This window comes from Ambystoma mexicanum, chromosome 5p, assembly GCF_040938575.1.
Source record: "Ambystoma mexicanum isolate Mex_15411 chromosome 5p, UKY_AmexF1_1, whole genome shotgun sequence".
In the NCBI taxonomy this organism is placed as follows: Eukaryota; Metazoa; Chordata; class Amphibia; order Caudata; family Ambystomatidae; genus Ambystoma; species Ambystoma mexicanum.
In genome coordinates this window covers 1,112,674,331-1,112,694,077 of record NC_090930.1, presented here as the reverse complement: position 1 = coordinate 1,112,694,077, position 19,747 = coordinate 1,112,674,331, and the positions used below count along the sequence as shown (strand labels likewise).

General features: G+C 47.8%; 1 protein-coding gene across 4 annotated transcripts in view; it reads right to left on the bottom strand.

The window, feature by feature from the left end:
* TPMT (thiopurine S-methyltransferase) overlaps positions 1-9,893 on the bottom strand; it is a 1,030,391-nt gene extending 1,020,498 nt beyond the window's left edge. The window contains exon 1 of one of the 4 annotated variants that reach the window (XM_069613591.1): positions 9,803-9,893. The gene's annotated coding sequence lies outside the window, so the exon portion shown is untranslated. The remainder of the gene's footprint in view (positions 1-9,802) is intronic. The other 3 variants (XM_069613590.1, XM_069613588.1, XM_069613589.1) reach the window with 3 other exon arrangements.
* Positions 9,894-19,747: the final 9,854 nt, after the last annotated feature.

Below are 19,747 nucleotides of genomic sequence, written 5' to 3'. Positions count from 1 at the left end.
AAATATTTACAATGAAAGGGCTTGCTAAGTCATCCCCCGTAAAGCCAGAGAAGCCCAACAGTGATGGCCCTTGAAGTATAATAACCAACTGCGTATTAAGACACTGGGCCTAGATCCCAAGATGGCCGCCGGCAGTGGAAGTCGCGTCTGAGCCGCGCTCCCGCCGGGCCGCCAGCAATTAGCACCTCAAAAGCAGAATTCTGAGAGAAATCTCACAGGACCATCCCCAGCACCGCATAATACAGTGCCGGGCGTAGAAGCGACCAGATGTCCTGCCAAAAAACCCCCACCAGGGGAGAGAAATACCAGAGTAAAGCGGCTGCCCCTCCCCCACCGAGGAAATCCCTGCCGAACATGCAGGAGGGATCGGGAGAATGGATTGAGCAGAGCCGGCAGAGGCGGGGGTGCGAAGACGGAGGGGGCTAAACTCAGCTCCCGAAACACGCCTGTGGTGTCTCATAAGCCAGCCGGCACACACCGAGGCTGCAGCCAGCGAGAGGTCGCGCACCAGGCAAGCGGCGACACACTCTGGCCCGAATCGAAAGGGCACCAACAGAGGAGGAGAGAAGGCCGGGAGACCAGGCGACAGAGATGAGGGCTCACGCATGAATACTTCTCCCCGCGCCCCCCTCCAAACCCCGAGGCCCGCCATAGGAGAAGAACGCACGAGGCAAAGCTCCAGTAACGGAAGCCCTCACGACCCCCTGTCCCCGGAACTCAGCCCTATCCTCAGCACAGCATGGAAAAAGCAAGATGGGGGGTGCAGAGGCACCCGGGGAGGGGGTTTGAGTCATCAAAAGGATAAGCATTAGTCCGGCATACCCTGGACCCGCAACACTTAACACTTAGTGGTGGACCTGCCCACAACGGACTGAAAGTAACACTCACAGGCACACCAAAGGTAGGGGACATACCCCCAGATACCACCGAGGACGCCCATAACACCTCCACCGCAAGCAACTAGGAGTCACCTAGAACCGAGATAGGACCCCCACAGAAAGATGTCAAGGGCAAAAGGGAAGGGGGGCACTTCCCAACCAGCGTTGCAGCCATCCAGACAGGAATCACATCTGCTTCAGATGTGGTCCACAGAGGGTCCGGTGAACACAAAGGAAAAGGAAGGAGAAGACCTTACATCACACACCACATCACAAACCCAGAGCACCTCGCCACTGACAAAAGACGACATGAGGGCCTGGTTTGTGGAGTTACAGGACAAATTTATGGCCACGGTTCAGGAGCAATTTACCTCGATGAAGAATGAAATGAAGCAGGCCGTTCAAGAACTGAATATAGAGGAGGCCAAGTAGGACAGACACCCTAGAAAGAATAGTGCAAAATGTAGAAGAGGAAGCGAATCACAACAGCGAAACACAGGAACAGTTGGTACGGCTAACCCATAACCTTGAAATTCAATGTGAAGATTTGGAAAACCGCTCCCGCAGATCCAATATCCGCATTAAAAACATGCCAGAGTCGGTGGTAGACAAAGACCTAAAGAGTGCGGTGCAAGAAGTCTTCAGAGACATAAAAGGAGAAGGAAGCGGAGAGCATCGGGATCGATAGAGTCCACAGGGTGGGCCCGAAAAGAACAGGCGCCCCAGGGGAGAGACCTAGGGATGTCCTAGCGGCCCTCCCTCTCATCCACAAAAGGAGCAGATTCTAAGGAGGGCGAGGCAGCTAGACCACATAAGGATGAATGGGGTGGAAATCCAATTATACCAAGACTTGGCCTCAGCGACACTCTTGAAAAGAAGGGAAATGACCCCACTGGTGAAAGAGTTGGTGGCAAAAGAAATAAGATACAAGTGGACGTTCCCATTCGGCCTGTTGTTTGAGTGGGAAGGCAAACAAAGGAAAGTGACCACCAAAGAGGAAGGGCTACACATAATGGGCCTGCAGGAGGAGGATGACGACATAAGAGGGGCCAGGACAAAGGGGGACCCACATAAGAGGCCGAGGGATGGGATGTGGTGCGGCAAAGAAAGAAACAAAATGGCAGGGGGAAGGCAGGGTATCCACAGGGGGAAAAGGAGTAAAAATTCTAGGAAAAACCGACAGCCCACTCTTAGATTCGAGAAGGTGGGAGAAGTAAAACTAGAGGAACATCGGATTACCAGATACCTGGCGGGCAGGCTGGGGACCCGGAAGGGACACAGCCCAGGTCTGAGGAAGATGCAAAGTTCACCCCGAGTCCAGAGAGGGCAAGGAGCGATAGGCGCAACGCCCTAGCAACCTTAGGTACCTGGGCCCTCCTCGGGATCAAAGTTAAGTTACTGTTAATGGTTGGGGGAAGTTGGGTTGTTCGGGGGGGAGATCGGGGGGGGGGGACTCCGGAAGATAGAAGGGAATACAGAAAGCGGGAAAGAACATAAAACTACAGACTAGACGAGATGGGAAAACTTAGAATATTCTCATTAAATGGAAGGGGGCTGAACTCACCGGAGAAGAGAAAGAAACTGGAAGCGTAGGTTTAACGGGAAAAGGCGAACATTCTGCTCCTCCAGGAGACGCATATAAAGGCCCAGGATAGAAAGAAGGTGTACTTGAGAGGGTACACGATATGGACGCAGGCGAATGCGGGCGAAAAAAGAGCAGGGGTGATGATTGCAGTCAAATGGGGACTGGGGGCAACCCTCATAGATACAGAGGTAGACAGGGAAGGGAGGTACGCATTTGCAAATTGCACGATAGAGGGCTTCCAGATCACCCTAGCGGCAATTTACTCACCGAACTCTGGGCAGGATGGTTTTCTCCCTATATACACTAGGGAAGCTAGAAGGATTTGCGAAGGGAGATATAATACTGGGGGGAGACTTAAACCTGGCCTGGCAACCTCAACTGGATAGAAGTGCAGGGGGGACTCAAGGTCAGGGGGGCCCTTCAAAACAACTCAAACTAATGATGGAACAACTGGCACTACAGGATGTTTGGAGGGTAAAGAAGGGGCAAGCAAATGGATTCACGTACTTCTCGCACGTGTATAACACGATGTCGAGGATAGACTACTTCTGGGTGTCGGTGGGTCTGATCGGGATGATCCAGGGAATAGATATGGGCGCTATAGCTCTATCAGATCACGCCCCGCTTTGGTTGGACATTCAGATGCCAGGTAGGGGAAGAGGCCTCTAGAAATGGAAACTACCGCCTGACATTCTAACAGACCAGGTGCTGGGAGAGGCAGTCGGAGACAAAATTAAAGAATATTTCGACCAAAATGACAATGGAGAAGTACCGCTGGCGACTGTTTGGGAAGCCTTCAAGGCAGTAATCCGGGGACACATAATAGCGCTAAAGGCCACAAAAGACAAGCAGCACTACGACTGGGAGAGAACACTGGAAAAAAAAATAACAGACATTCAAAGGGAGATGGTAGCTCATCCCACAAGAAGTCTTAAGAAGGCACTAAAACACGTGCAAGGACAGCTCGATATGCTGCGTAACAAGAAAGCAGAGAAATCCCTACTCTACCTAAGGCAACAATACTATATCAAGGCCAACAAGGCAGACAAATTCCTAGCAAGACAGCTAAGAGAAAAACAGAAATCAATGGCAATCCTGAATGTCAAAGACGCACACGGAAATACACAAACACGCAACAGGGACATAGGGGAGGCCTTTAAGGCATTCTATCAAGATCTATACGCGACAGAACACCCGGATGAGGAGCAGCAAGATAGGTTCCTAAAATCTCTACACATCCCAACAATATCGGAGGAGGAAAAAAAAGGTTACTTAACACATTCCAGGACAGTGGAAATGTAACTCCATCAATGAATGAGGCAAAAGTCCTAGTGTTCCGTAAAGACCCTACTCTCCCGGGCTCGTATCGCCCAATAGCCCTGATAAATTTAGACGCAAAAATATATACCAGGATACTGGCGGCCAGATTATCCCCCCTCCTTCCGACCCTAATTGACACAGATCAATCAGGCTTCATCCCAGGCAGGCAAACACATGATAACCCCAGAAGAATTATCCACCTGGTAGTAAAAATAGGCATCACACATACACCAGCAATACTGCTTTCCCTGGACGCCGAGAAGGCCTTCAACCGGGTAGAATGGTCCATCCTATTTAAAACACTGAAACTCATGGGGTTCGGAGACCACTACATAAATATGGTCAGAGCCAACTATAACTCTCCATCGATAATTATTGCAATAAACGAGGAAGTGACGGATAGGGTGGTGATATCAAGAGGCACGAAATAGGGATGCCCACTCTCCCCGCTCCTATATGCCATCTTCCTAGAACCTCTCCTAATCAAAATCAGGGAAACGGTAGGGGTAAAAGGGATCCAGATGGCGGGCAGGCAGCATAAAATTATTGCATACGTAGACGATATGCTGTTGGCAATGGAAGACCCTGGGAAATCGCTACCACACACCCTGAAAGTATTGGAGGAATTTGGGGGATCTCAGGCTTAAAAATTAATAGGAAAAAATCAGAGATCATGCTACTAGAGGGAGATAAGGGGACATTTGTAAGAGAAGCGGGCTCTCATGGGCTAAAAGTAGCAGAGGAGGGCATAAAGTACTTAGGGGTAACTCTCACACGAAAGGTTGACCTCATATATAAGAACAATTACCCACACTTATTGGCAAGAGTGAAGAAAGACCTAGACAGATGGTGCCCACTTAGGGTTGCATGGTGGGGCAGAATCCAATCAGTTAAAATGAACATCCTTCCCAGGGTGCTCTATTACTTTCACGCCCTCCCGGTAACAATCCCAGACTCCTTTTTTAAAGCTCTGTCCAAGGCCATATCGGCATACGTCTGGAACAGGAAACCCCCTAGGGTTGCCAGAGCTATCCTAACGGCACCAACCATGGCAGAGGGTCTATCACTCCCACATTTTAAGAAATATTATCAAGCAGCACAACTTTGGGTCCTGAAGGAATGGCTGGGTGAAGGCCAGAGAACAATATGGGCACTACAAGACAGGGCGGTAGCTAGGACCCCCCTGGAGGACCTGCTGTGGAAAAAAAACAATACAGACACCCGAATCTCAAAATCAGCAAAATTATGAGAACCACCCTTAACGCCTGGGACGAACAAACCAAGAAGGGAACCATGACCACCCCACAAGCCCCCTCTATACCCATATGCAGGAATCCGCAGTTTCCCCTGGCAGAAGAATCAGGGGGTTTTAAAAAAATGGGAAGCAGCAGGGTGCTGGAAAATAGGAGAAATGTTCCAGGACAGAGAAATAAGAACATTTGAGGAATGTAAAAGAATGTGGACCCTGACGGACGCAGATAGGTATAAATATGAGCAATTAAAACATTGGCTTTCCACACCAGAGGTATACCAGGCGGCCACGAGGGACCTAACATCATTTGAAAAATATATAATAATCAACTCAGGAGACAAAAAGCTGGTGTCAACATTATATCAATTTATCAATATGTCAGAAGAAGAAATCATATGGACACATATGAAGAGATGGGAAGGCACGTTAGGGGAAGGAATAACCAGACGGCAATGGGAAGAACTATGGGGGGGAATCCCAAAACTCACGAGGGCAGTCCAAACCAGAGAAATGTGGCTCAAAATAATCACGCAATGGCGCTACATCCCAGGGAGGCTCAAATCTATGTACCCGGAAATGTCGGACCGCTGCTGGAGTAGGTGCCAGGAGGTCGGCACCTGGAGGCATATCTGGTGGGACTGTGGGGTGGTAAAGGGCTTCTGGAGAGATGTGCAAGCGGAAATGTCTAACATCTTCCCAGAGGCGGACCAAATGGGGGAGCGGGTGTGGCTGTGCGGATTCAAAGACCCACAGGCCAAAAAAATCCACAAAGCACAATGGAGAAGCTTCATGGGCCTGGTCATCACGGCATGGGTGACCATAGCCCAAAACTGGAAGAAACAAGACCCGCCATTGGTATTCACCTGGTTACAAAAAGTGTGGTCGCAAATGACAATGGAAAAGATAACGCACCAACTTCGAGATCAGAAGAATTCCTTCATGAAGGAATGGGGGACAGTGCTGGAATATTTAAAGTCAGACTACATGGAACAATGGTGCCCGCACAATATAAAAATCTCAGACATCTATGGCACATAAATGCATTCCCGAAACAGAATCGATTGAGACCCAACCTTCCGGGGGGTGGGAGGGTTGGAGATGGAGGGTGAGGGATGAGATGAGAGTTTAAAATGTTGATATTGTATATAAAAAAATAATACAAATATTTTTTTTAAAAAGACACTGGGCCTAGAGAGGCAATGTCCAAATGATTAGACCAGCTTAGCTCTGAATGATTTATTAGATCTTAATGATACTATTGTGTTGATTGCTATCAATTGGGGAAGAAGGATTCCTTTTTGTTGTTTCGATAAAATGATTACATTTTGGTATATTCTGTTTGATGATTAAGTTATGTATGTTCTTTGTGTCATTTTGAGTATTGATGAGTATTTATGTATTGTTCTTAAACATGAATGTTGTATTGAATGTGTAAAGTTTTATTTTGTTTATAAAACTATCACATTAAATAAATAAATTATAAGAAACTATCCCATGCATTTTTGTTTGAATCCAGAAAGCAGCAAGTCTTTTCGTATTATATTATAGTATTATGGTTTTGTAATGCGCCAAACCACTGCCATGGTAGTTTTAAAGTGCTAAATACTTGTCTGAGGCTTATTGTGCCGCACATTGGGTAACCATAGCTTGATCTATTGAGGGGAATAGCACGAGAAAGGGTGAAGTTGGAGCAATGGTATTCCAACTTTTTTGTGCCAAGCCCCCACTTGAGTAAAAATGTTGCTGTCCTACCTCCCCCAGGTGTCATTTCTGCTTCTATTTTATATTAAAATCAGTCACAGTGGAGGGCCCTCCGTGTGTCGTGGCTGGGCAGAGTGGCCGCGATTAAAATGGTGACTTTGCCGCGCCTCCTGTACCTTTTCCAGGCAATACCGCAGGCAGTACCTGCGGGCTTCTTTAAGGAGCTAGGAACCCTGACCGGCAAATTTTTGTGGGCAGGAAGGAAAGCAAGAGTTAGCAGGCAGCTGATGATGGCACCCAGACGGGAGGGCGGCCTTGCATTACCGAATTTTCAACACTATTATGAAGCTGCGCAGCTGCGACTAATTAGAGAGAGGCTTAGGGAAGGGGAGGTTAAACAGGACAAACAGTGGGTGAAAATGGACAGAGCGGTGGCGCACCATACTCTTGTAGAGGTATTGTGGCTCCCTAAGAAGTTACGGCCTCGGCATCTTTACGAGAGCTCCATAACAACATTGATTGCAGAGAATTGGGACAAGCTAGTGAGAACAAAGGGGATCACAACCTTCCCGTCTCCTTTCACGCCCTTGTTTGGTAATGGGAATTTCACACCAGGGCTGGAGGTGGGCGCGTTCACGCAGTGGCAGGAGGGGGGGGGTGTACGCGGCTAGGCAAGTTATTCTGTGGGGGAAGAATCCTTTCATTTGAGGAGTGCAAGAGGGAATACGGGATAAATGAAGGGGATAGGCTCAGATACGCGCAACTGCAGCATTGGGCACTGAACCCGGCGAACAGTCAGGCTGCAACAAGAGAAAAGACGAGCTTTGAGAGGTTTCTTCTGTGTAATGATGGGTCCAGGGGGCTGATATCCAATTTATACAAAATTCTGGACGATGCCACCCTTAGAGGCCAATGGCGTTACATGGGTAGGTGGGAGCAAATCATAGGTAGGGAAATCGAACGTGAGGAATGGGAGAGACTATGGAGGAAAATCCCCAAATTGGCGAGGGCGTCTCAAATTCAGGAAACGTGGTATAAGATTCTGTTCGGGTAGCATTATACTCCTGCACGTCTTCGGGAGCTTTAACCTGACACTTCGCGTCCCACATCCTCCTGAACACGATTTACCCCCCTTCCCCGGGGGGGGGCAACCCCACAGTTTGAATGCCACTGAGTTAGAGGGAGGGAAAGCTAGAAAGGGCAAAGTTTGAAGGTGGAAAAGCAAGAATGGCGTCTAAGGGCGCAGGACTAAATGCATGTTAATGTTAAAGGATATTTGTACTGTGCACTATCACCACCAGAGTGGTCCCATGGCGCTCTGGCGGCTCTGAAAAAGGGAGAAAAGGGGGAGGTTAGTTAGTGGGAATAAGCTGGAAAAGTGCAAGAGAGCAGTGATGTGCTGTTGGCAGCCTCAGCCCGGTGGGTCTGTTGGCTGGGCTTGGGTGTTTTATGGTCGGTAGTCATCGTGTGCTGTTGTGCAAGTCTATGTGTGGTTTGTTTTGTTGTTGCAATGTAGTGAAGTTTGTGCGGATTGCTGTATTAGGCTTGTGGTTGTGTTTGGTTAGAGTTTGAGAGGTGTATGCAGAGGGCTGAAGTTGTTAGTGCATTGGTTAGTTGGCACTGCTGTCCTTGCAATTGTGTCAAGGTGTGATGCCCACTATCATTCACTATTCCATCCAAGTGTGGCACTTGTCATCACTCACAGTTTCATTCCAGTGCAGGAGGCTAGAATGAAGTATGACATCTAAGTGTGGCACATGCTAACATTCATATTTCTATCTAGATGCGATGAGGGCTAAAGTTAAGGATGGCCTCTAAGTGTGGCACATGCTAACATTCATATTTCTGTCTAGATGCGATGAGGGCTAAAGTCCTCTTTTCTTCTGCCTTCGCTCCCCCTCTCCCCTGCTGATCTGTTCTCTCTTGGCACTGTGCACCTGGCCACCCTCTGTCCTTCGGGCCCAGGTATCTGCTCACCTTGCCACCCTCCGCACTTCTTCCGGGCCACCCCTTGCACTGGGGTCTGTATCTGTACCCATACAGCCCCCCTTTTTTCTTCCTGGACTTATCAGACCTACCTTGTCTGCTGCCTTAAACCTAGCAATTGCAAATTGCTGGCTGCATTACCACTGTTTGTTGCCTTTATTATTTATTTATTGTTATTTATCTGTTTCTCCTCTGCTTCGCACTTTCCACTTCTCCCTCCTTCCATGCACTTTTCTCCTCCCCCTCTCCCATGCACTTGCGCGTTCACAATGTCACTGGGCCTAGTAAAATCGCTGCTTTGTTCTCCCCTGTTCCCCTCCCTTGCCTTGTTGCGCTCTGAAACACTTGTGTACGAGCGCGATAGAAATAAAATATCAATCTATCAATCAATCATTCACAATCCTGTCTAGATGTGACAGAAGCTAAAGTTAAGGATGATGTCTAAGTGTGGCACATGCTAACATTCATATTTCTATCTAGATGCGATGAGAGCTAAAGTTGAGGATGACATCTAAGAGTGGCACATGCTAACATTAAGATACATGTAGATTATGCTATGTTAAGTTATTGAAATTTATACCGACCACCCCAGCCAAACACAAAACACGTTTCTTTTTTATTTGAAAAACAAGTAACTGTTTTAAAAATGATTCCGCTAACCAGCCATTACACTGTAATTGTTTGAGGGGGAGATTTGGCCTTTGAAGGCATATGACCCGACTGAACATTCACACTTTTCGGATCGGTTTGGAACTGTTCACAGAAAAAAGGTTTTTGGAGATGCACTTGCCCTTCACGGTCCGTTTCCCAGTACTTGCCGCCTCCGGGGCGACCCTCACCATCAATTTCCCAACATGCCTCATTTTAGTTAATATCGGACAATTTTCCCGTCTCTACAATACAGGCCAGTGACCTCAAAAGCTAAAGGCAAATCAGCCTTTTTATGCCAGTGGAAAATTCAGTATTACTTTGAAAGTTGATATCGCCTGGCAACTAATTCCGCAAACGTTGCATGCCTTCTGACCTGCGCTTAGCTAGCACAGATTCCACTGACACAAAATATTATTCATAGAGTCTTACTTTCACTTCTCCCTCTGCAGCATATTTTTCATTCTACTCATACTCCTGTCTCTGTTCCCCACCCCCCAGCAGTGAACGCAGCCTGCTTTCTGTTAATTGGCTGTCACTGAATCCTATTATGGAAATAGAAAGGAGAGTTTTTTTTAATTTAAGCTTTTACACAGTAAACCACCTTGGGTGGACTCGTACGGACTGTACTGCAACGATCTGATAGAGGATTGACACTTTTTTTAAATGATGATTCAAAGAAATCTAGGCACTCTCATCGTTTATCGAAGCGAGTTGCTTTTTTTTTCCCTGTGTTATTGAGCTGCATGGAGCAAAACGCAGCATACGCTGCTTTCACTTTCGCGCATCCAGGCGGCCATCTTAGAAGGGGAGAAATAACGTTGTTACAACACGGTCATTGGAGGGGCTTTGCAAAAACATAGTACAATTCACGTTTTTTTTTTTTTTAATGAATTGACTTTACAAAAGAAAGTGGATTTGGAAGTATTTGTTCAATGAATGTTAATCATGGAGTGAGCATTCGCTCAAAAAGTGGAAACCAGATAAACAAACATAAGGAAGAAGTCCAGAGTCAAAAAAGTCAAACACGGGAGAATCACTGAAAAGACAATCCAAGTGCTAAAGAGTGTTATATACTGTTCTCAAACATGCCAGCATGCCCATTCCAGTCAGGAGATGCTCTGTCCGTTTCAATTTAGCATTCCGTGACTTGTAGCCCCAGATTCTATGTCAAGACTGGGAGGCTCATGTAATGTCCTACTTTTATTATTATTGTTATTTGTTCAGAGGAGCAGTCCTCTCTTTATTGCAGTTGCTTGTGGGCTCCGTCCCATGTGATTAAGGAGGCGGGGCTACCGCCAATTCGGCAGTTCATGTTTGATTAAAGACCCGTTAACACGCACCTGTCTCTGGTCCTGATTGATCGATTGCATTTATTACTAACCACGATTACATGCGATTGTGTGCTGATCTACAAAAGGTATTCAGTGAATATTCAACAATGGCGACGAGGTTTCCGTGAAATGGCGCCGGAGCCAGAAGATCCTGCCAGTCACCCGACACTGACTCGAGGATTCCACCTGCCTAATTTGCGGCACCAGAGCCGTTTACGACTCACGCGACACAAGCATCTGCACAAGTAAGAAGCCCCGACTTCATATGCAGCACTCGTTTGAGCAGACAGAACCCGGCAACTCATGTGTTACGCACACCGCGTAATACATGTGGAGTCCAGCCACAGCAATACGCGCGCACCCGGCACGCTGTAAAGAAACCATTACAAGCAGATTCATAGTGGATGTCAATAAGCTCCACAAGAAGTCATCACGGCTGCATTTCCAAAGACAAAACACATGTGCAGGCATCAGAAAACGCATGCGTTCTCTTTTAGAGTTAACACGAAAAACAAGGCACTACCAGCGGCTGTGAGAAGGCAAACATGTCGGAAGACAACACAGACAGTGGAATTCTGAGCCCCTCCTCCAGCTCCACTCCTCGGCAAGCCACTAACAAAGATGACAGTGGCTCAGAATGCTTACAACTGCAAGCTGTGCCACCATTCGACATGTCAGACACCAGCAGCCTCGCCCCCAGATGGGCCAGATGGCTCAAGGAACTGCATATCTACATAGACGCATCGGGGGTAAGGGAGGAGCGTCGGGTCAGAGGTATACTACTTCATTCTCTAGGACCAGTAGTACGGGACATCGTTTTTGAAATGCCTGATTCTTCCACGGACACTTGTCAAGGCATCATTGACGCACTAAATGCCTACTTCGCACCCTTACGAAATGTTGATTATGAACGACACATTTTCCACACATCTACACAGGACAGCAGTGAAAGTATGGACAATTTTGTAATGCGTTTAAGGAAAAGAGCAAAATATTGTGATTTTGATAAATATTCAACGGATGAAGCAATAAAGTCTCAAACCATTGCTGGCTGCGCATCGCATGAGTTCAGAAAGAAACTACTTAAAAAAAGCAGGACACTGGAAGAAATATTGCAACTCGCACGAGCAGACGCTGCCCTCATGCAACAAACAGAATCACTTGATAACATCAAAATCACGCAGTCTGCTTCCACTGCATCAGTATGCCCCATCAGAACATCGAGAGACTCATATCCCGCTGAACAAAAACAATGTTACAGGTGCGGTTTCAAATTTCCACATGTAGGCCCATGTCCACCCATTGGACACAACTGTGACAAGTGTGGAGGCGAAAACCACTTCCAATCTGTGTGCTCAAACGTCAATTTCTTCCAGCCTACTGATATGAACAGGGACACGAGGGGACAAGATCGAACCTTGACGAGAGAAAGTTCGAGATCTCACAGGAGGCAGTCACCTGCAGCATCCAGACACCAACCGCAAAGCTCATCTCGCGACACGCCACGAGAGGAGGGAAGACGGGAAGAGAGAAGAGACTACTCGAGCCGCACTAGCACCAGACATGATTCGCAAAGGAGACATTCCATACAGAAGATCAGATATCTAGAAAATTTGCCTCGCAGAAGACAGGAATCGCACTCATCCACATCCACTGGGGACAGGAAAAGGGGATATGTACATGCAATTGGAAACAGCATAGCCGCAGAATACAGTCCCACCCTGCTACTACAAATCAATGGTCAAAACAAAGAATTTCTAATTGACACAGGAGCAACGGTAAATGTCATAAATGATAAGACTTATAAACTACTCAACTACAAGAAGTCACTGAAAGAAGCAGACACATTAATATATCCATACGGCTCCAACAAGCCTCTCAACTGCCAAGGGATGTTCATGGCACACTGTCAGTACAAAGACAAAAATCAAAAGATCAAAATATACGTCATAAAAGGGGATGTGCCAGGCGGCAGCATTCTGAGCTTCAAGTCTGCGATCCAAATGGGACTCATTCAAATCATGTATCAAATAATGTCGGCATACACGACCAGTCCGAAGGACATGATGAAAAAAATCTTTCCCTCACTATTCAAGGGGCTGGGAAAATTAAAGGACAAACAAGTAAAGCTGCACATCAATCCCCAGATACCTCCGGCAGCACAACACTACAGGGGCATACCTCTCAACATACAAAGACACGTGGAGGACGAGATTCAGTCATTATTACAGCAGGACATCATAGAGCCAGCATTGGAACCAACTCCCTGGGTGTCTCCCATTGTACCCGTACCGAAAAAGGACAACAAGGATAGCATTCGCATTTGTGTGGACATGAGGGCCCCAAATGTGGCCATAGAGCGGGAACGACACCTTGCCCCAAGAATGACTGATATGATGCACCTACTGCACGGATCCAAAGTGTTCTCGAAATTAGACTTAAATAAGGGATATCACCAACTAGAGCTACACCCTGCTTCAAGATATATCACCACTTTTTCAACCCACCTGGGTTTGTTCAGGTATAAAAGGCTCAGTTTTGGGGTATCTTCGGCGGCCGAAATTTTCCAAAATGAGATACATCAAGTGATAAAACACATCCCCAACTGTTTAAACTACTCAGACGACATATTAATTTTCGTCACCACACAAGACAGCCATGATGATACTCTGAGGAGAGTCTGCATGGCACTAGAAAATGCCCACCTGGGGGGCGCTGTTGCGCACGACTGGAAATGGCCGCTCGTGTGTAAGCTCTGGCGAGGACGAGGGCCGTAATGCCGAGTTATCCATCAATATAGTCCGGTTCTTCACGACGAACGCCAGAGACGTGTAGCAGGGTGTGCTGAGCCGCCCGGCGGGGTTTCAGGACCCAGGTTGGTGTGGAGCCGCAGCGGCGGCCACGCTGCCGACACACGCGCCGAAGGGGGGAGCAGCCTGAGGCGCGGCTCGGAAAGTTAGGAGGAGCCTGGCCCCAACCTACGCGAGCAGCGGCCGTGAAACATCCGGCATGGTCATATTGCAGACGGGCCGCGTATGATCCGGAGGACGAGGAGTATTGGAGAACCCCTCCTGATGCCGTCAGCTACGCCTGGATAAACAAGAGAAGAGAACCGCGGGCGCTGCTGCGGGGCTGACATTCTAGCATCCGCACTGGGAGAGTGGACGCGGAGGAGGGGTGACGGCGCCGCTCCCTGGGAAACAGCGAACCCGGGCAGGGTGCACACGCTCCCACGGAGGAGGATCGAGGACGATCTCGGGACTGTTGGAGCCCGGCGGACATCTCAGAGCCCTGCAGCGGCTGCTGGGCGGCGGCGGCAATGCCGGAGGGCTGACTTAGGAACTTACAAGGTAGGCGGACAATTGCAGACAGCCGGGCCCCCCCTGGCAGGAACCCCATCGGGCGACAGCCACTCCGGTGGGCGCACCGTGGCGCTGGGAGGTAGTGAAGGTTGCTGCCCTGTGGCTGGTCCTTTGGCCCCGCGCTGGACTGGGTCCTCCCAAATTACACATTAAACTGGGCAAGGCCATATGGGCAGGAACTGAAGGAACATTGAACTGTGCCCCGATCCCGGGACGTGGGAATAGCAGTCATGGCGAACAGTCAGGAGGGGGCTTAGGTAAACACATTGATACAGCTGAGGACTCATGATATAAAACACTGGCTGATTCATCCCAGGTGCGCAGCCTAAGGCAATTTTGTCCGCGAAGAACTGTATAGTTAGTGGATTGCATTGATTGAGGGATACCACCGTCAGTAAAGGGCTCCCGAAATACTGAGTGCTGAGCCGAGGAAAGATTAGACATTGCTCTCATCACCCCTCTGGGAAACATAGGGCATCCTCTGACCACAGTGCAAGTCCCAAGGCGATCATTTGTTGGAGTTCGCTGACCCCGTGCTGGGACTAGGGGCTTCTGGCAGGGAGGAAATAAGAACGATGCCCAAAGGTTTTGGCCCAAAGAAGGGAACAGGAGCCATTGACAGATATACAACGACAATGAGGAAGGATTCTGAGCGGGCATTGACAGAGGAGGTTTCCCCCCTGGAACAAATGGCTCCTCCACCACCGATGATGGACCCCCAGGCGGTCTTTTTAGCTATGCAACAGGGCTTTTCCTCCCTAAATGAAAAACTCGATGGAATAACAGCGAACGTTGCCACTATCAGATCACAGCTAGATAAAACTACATCACGAATGACGGAAGCAGAGACGAGGATATCTGGCACGGAAGATGCACTTGAGACCTTGAAGACCACAGTTTCCACGATGGCAATCGAACTGGGAACAGTAAAAGCTAAATGCGAGGATTTGGAGGCTAGATCCCGGCGAAATAATATCCGCATTATCGCAGTACCGGAGGAAGCAATAAAAGGATCCATGGAAAAGGCAGTGGAGGACCTTCTTCGCAATCTCCTGGGGGACCCTGGATGGTCGGCGATGTTCATTGTAGAACGTGCACATAGGTCGCTCGCCCCAAAACCGAAACCGGGTGCATACCCTAGACCTATAATAGCGAGACTGATAAATTATCGCGACAGAGATTTAATTTCGAAGGCTGCTAGAGAAAAGCAAGAGTTGAGATGGGAAACCAGCGTCATTCGCATCTTCCCAGACTTCACGCTGGCGGTCCAGCAGGAGAGAAAGCAGTTCATAGAGGTCAAGAAACTACTCCGGGTCCGTCAGGTACAATACGCAATGCTCTACCCGGCGAGATTGAAAATCCAGCACCAAAACAAAGTATATTTCTTCACGTTCCCGGAAGAGGCGGCAAATTTCATTGAAACTCATATACCCGTACCAACTGCACAGAAGACGAATGGAAATGTCTCCTGAACTAAAGGGTTATCCGACAACGAGCACGTCAATGGAGGAAACTAGACTCATGTAAAAGTAGGGCCCCCTCCAAGGGAGCCGGAAGCAATAGGGAAGCAATAACGATCATCGCAAATCACGAAGATTGGAGAAAGTCCCGCATGTGTTATCATTAGTGAGAGCAACATGAAGAACCTGGACCGATTTAACGAAACGAAAAGGCATGGGCACTTGCACTCGCCACAGTTCCCCCTGTAGCAGGTGCACAATACGAGAGATGGGAGGGGGTGGGGGAAAATTGAAGTACATAGTTGGAGTTCGGGGAACTATGAGGGAGGGGGGAGGGTGAGGAACGGTTCTGCGGGAATTGGTTCTATAATGGGAAGTTTAAAAGCAAAAAGCACATTGGTTCAAGGCACTTTGGTTCTAGAGCACGCACTGCACATACACCATCAAACATATGACCACACTTATGTTATAGATAATGGCTGAACAAGACACAGGAACCATTAAAATGCTGAGCTGGAATGTTAGGGGATTGGGGTCTTGAGTAAAGAGGAGGAAAATATTTGCCTATGTCAACAGACAGAACCCTAAAATCATCTTCCTACAGGAAACACATATAGGGCCTGATTACGTGGGTCCATTGGTTGCGCATTGGGGGACGCATCAGTACTACACTAAATATTCCAAAAGAGCTAGAGGGGTGGCTATTTTAATTCACAAAGCCCTCCCATTTAATTGCAGTACCGCCGATTGTGACCCTGAAGGGAGATACGTACTACTTCATGGCACCCTAGGTGACAAAGAGGTGGTCCTATTGAATGTATATGGCCCCAACATAGACGATGCAGAGTTCTATACAACATTATTTGGAAAACTTGCATCTTATCCCACTGCCAGATTGATAATCGGGGGGGATTTTAACACGATTCTTGACACACATCTAGATCGTACCTCAATGCAGCAGAGGGTATTGTCGAGAGCGGCGCAGAATATACTCACCCATATGACTGACCTGAATGTGAAGGATGTATGGAGGGTGTTAAATCCGTTGAAAAGGGAATATACATATTACTCTACTGTACATGACATGCATTCTCAAATTGATTTATGGCTGGTAGATGATGAGGTGTTAACATGGACTGAGAACGTACATATCTATCCCAGAACATATTCTGATCACTCCCCGATACAGTTAACGCTGCGCATTCCAGATGCTAAGGTGTGGAAAGCACCATGGAAATTCAAACCGGCGGCCCTACTGGACCTGGTGTACAAAACTGCACTGACAAAATACATACAGGACTATTTTGACATAAATGAGAATTCGGTATCTAGCCAGGCCATATTGTGGCAGGCGTTCAAAGTCTGTATTCGTGGTAACTCAATCTCCACAGAGAGGGGAGTCCTCAAAGATATCAGGGGAAGGTTGGCGCGCCTGGAAACGCACATAACCTCTCTTCAATCGTTATATGCACACACATCATCCGCACAACTGAGCTTAGAGATTAAGCTGAAATTAGATGAATACAAGGAAGAGGCGGACCGTGAGATCCGATATTTCGATAGACCAAGAGCTGCCCGTAGATACGGGGAAAGTGAGCGCCCAGGTAGACTATTAGCCAGAACAATAAGGGGTGAGGGGGGCTATGCAACAATACCATGCATAACGCTAAAGGACGGCACAGTTACCACTGACAATGCTAGAGTTCAGGAGGTGTTCTATGAATACTATAAGGCATTGTACTCCCCTCAAAGTAATGCAACTGAAGAGGAGATTGATGAATATCTCTCCCGCATACCAACAACATTATTAGCAGATGTTACTAGAGAATCACTTGAGAACCCGATAACAGAGGCGGAGATAGCAGAGGCTATAAAAGCCTTGCCTAACGGGAAGGCCCCGGGGACGGATGGCCTTGGAGCGGAATTTTACAAGGAATTCAGTTCTATCTTGGTTCCTAGGCTACACGCCGTCTGGGTAGAGGCCTTAAACAAAGGGGAACTACCTGAGACCACCAGGGAAGCGGTGATTACACTACTACTCAAACCAGGTAAACCACCAGAGGTATGCGGCTCGTATAGACCCCTATCATTAATTAATACGGATGCGAAGATTTTTGCGAAAATACTGGCAACCCGATTATCACCACTTATGCCCCATATGGTCCACCAAGACCAAGCAGGGTTTATCCTGGGTAGATCCACGGCCACGAATATTAGGAGATGTTACAATATATTGGCCAAATTAGCCCCCGAAACTCAGGGAGTGGCAGTGTCTCTTGATATGCAAAAAGCATTCGATACAGTTTACTGGCCCTTTCTATTTGGGGTTATTAGAAATTATGGGTTTGGCCCTTATATCATGAAATGGATACGGGTATTATCTGCGCATCCCTACGCCAAGATTAGAGTCAATGGCACACTGACGGAGATATTAGAATTACTCGGTGGAACCAGGCAGGGATGTCCTCTATCGCCACTGCTGTTTGCCCTGGTGATAGAGCCCCTAGCGGATATACTGAGGTCACGTTACAGCACATTTGGACTGAGGGTTGAGGGTAGACTCCATATTATCAATCTTTATGCTGACGATATTTTGTTGTACTTACGGGATCCAGATCGTACGCTGGCCAAAATTCTTGCTGAAGTTAATAAATTTGGAGACCTCTCGGGCCTGCGTCTTAACCGATCCAAATCGGAGATCTTCCCGCTTACAAAAAATACCGTGGTACCTAGTGATCTACATGGCCTCATTTGGAGCCCTGTGCATATCAAATATCTGGGGGCACACATAGCCAGAACAGCACAATTATCACGGGCCCTGAACTATAGCGCGCTAGCAGACGCATTATGTATTAAGATAAAGCGCTGGGACGCTCTACCAATCTCGATGATGGGAAGAATAGCCCTTATTAAGATGATAGTGTTACCAAAACTGTTCTATTTGTTTAGCACTGTACCGGTCTGGCCGGGCCGAGCCCTGTTTACTAGAATAAGTAGTGCGTGTATCTCCTTTATATGGGGGGGGCATCCCAGGCTGAGCTGGAGGATGTTAACAAACACATTCACAAGAGGGGGGCTGACAGCACCTGACCTAGAGCTATATTACTTGTCAGCACAGGCACACTATGCAGCACAATGGGCCGCTGTCTTCATTGATCCAGGTACCCCATCGCTAGGCACTACGGAACAAGAGGCAATCACCGCACTACACCAAATGACTACAGCATCACACACACATCATAACTCCATAGATCCCACGAAGGTGACGGTTACGGCCTGGGTCAAGCTGGCAGACATATATGGCAAAGACAGGCTATATCATCCGAGTATGCCGATTTGGGGAGATCCTCGGACACCATTTGCTCTAGACGGGGAAGTAGCTATACACTGGTCTTCCAAAGGTATATCCCAGTGGGGACAACTATTCTCAGAAAAGCTCTTTGTAAAATGGGAGGATATCCAGGAAATGGTGGGAAGGTCCAATTGTTATAAAATGCAATATATGAGAGTGAAAGCAACGATGGAAAAATTACTCCCCACCTTTCCCAATGAACCGGAGATTAATATGGGACTAGGGTATATGTTCACAGGGGGACACAGAAAATCACAGCCTCAGCACTGTACAAAGTTATAATGCAAACACGCCCGGTACCTGAAAACGCATCCAAAGCCAAATGGGAACAGGATCTCGAACAGCAAATCGATGATCATGAGTGGGCTAAGATCTGTGAACTCACCAAACAAATATCCTGCAATGCCAGGTATAGGCTAATACACTACAAAATAGTACACCGCACCCACTACACCCCAGCTAGGCTCAGACTAATTTTCCCCGCCTTGTCGGGGGAATGCCCAAGATGTGGGGCTGAAGACGCAAACATTCATCATATGCTATGGGCATGTATAAAATTGGGCGAATACTGGAAGGAGGTGTGTGCAGCTCTAGATGAAATGGCAGATCAACCCGTAGAATGGTCACCACGGTTATGTTTATTGGGCGTGATAGGGAAAATGGACCCAACCTGGCGGAAGCTGCTAAACCTTGGCTTATTGATAGCAAAGAGAGTGATACTTATGAGGTGGAAAAGCGCAAACCCCCCGATGAAGGCAGATTGGGACAACGACATGCTATGGACTAATGATACAGAAGAACTGTATATTGATTCGGTGCTGCCCTCCTCTAAACCAAGGAATATATGGGCCAGGTACAAGCAATATTTA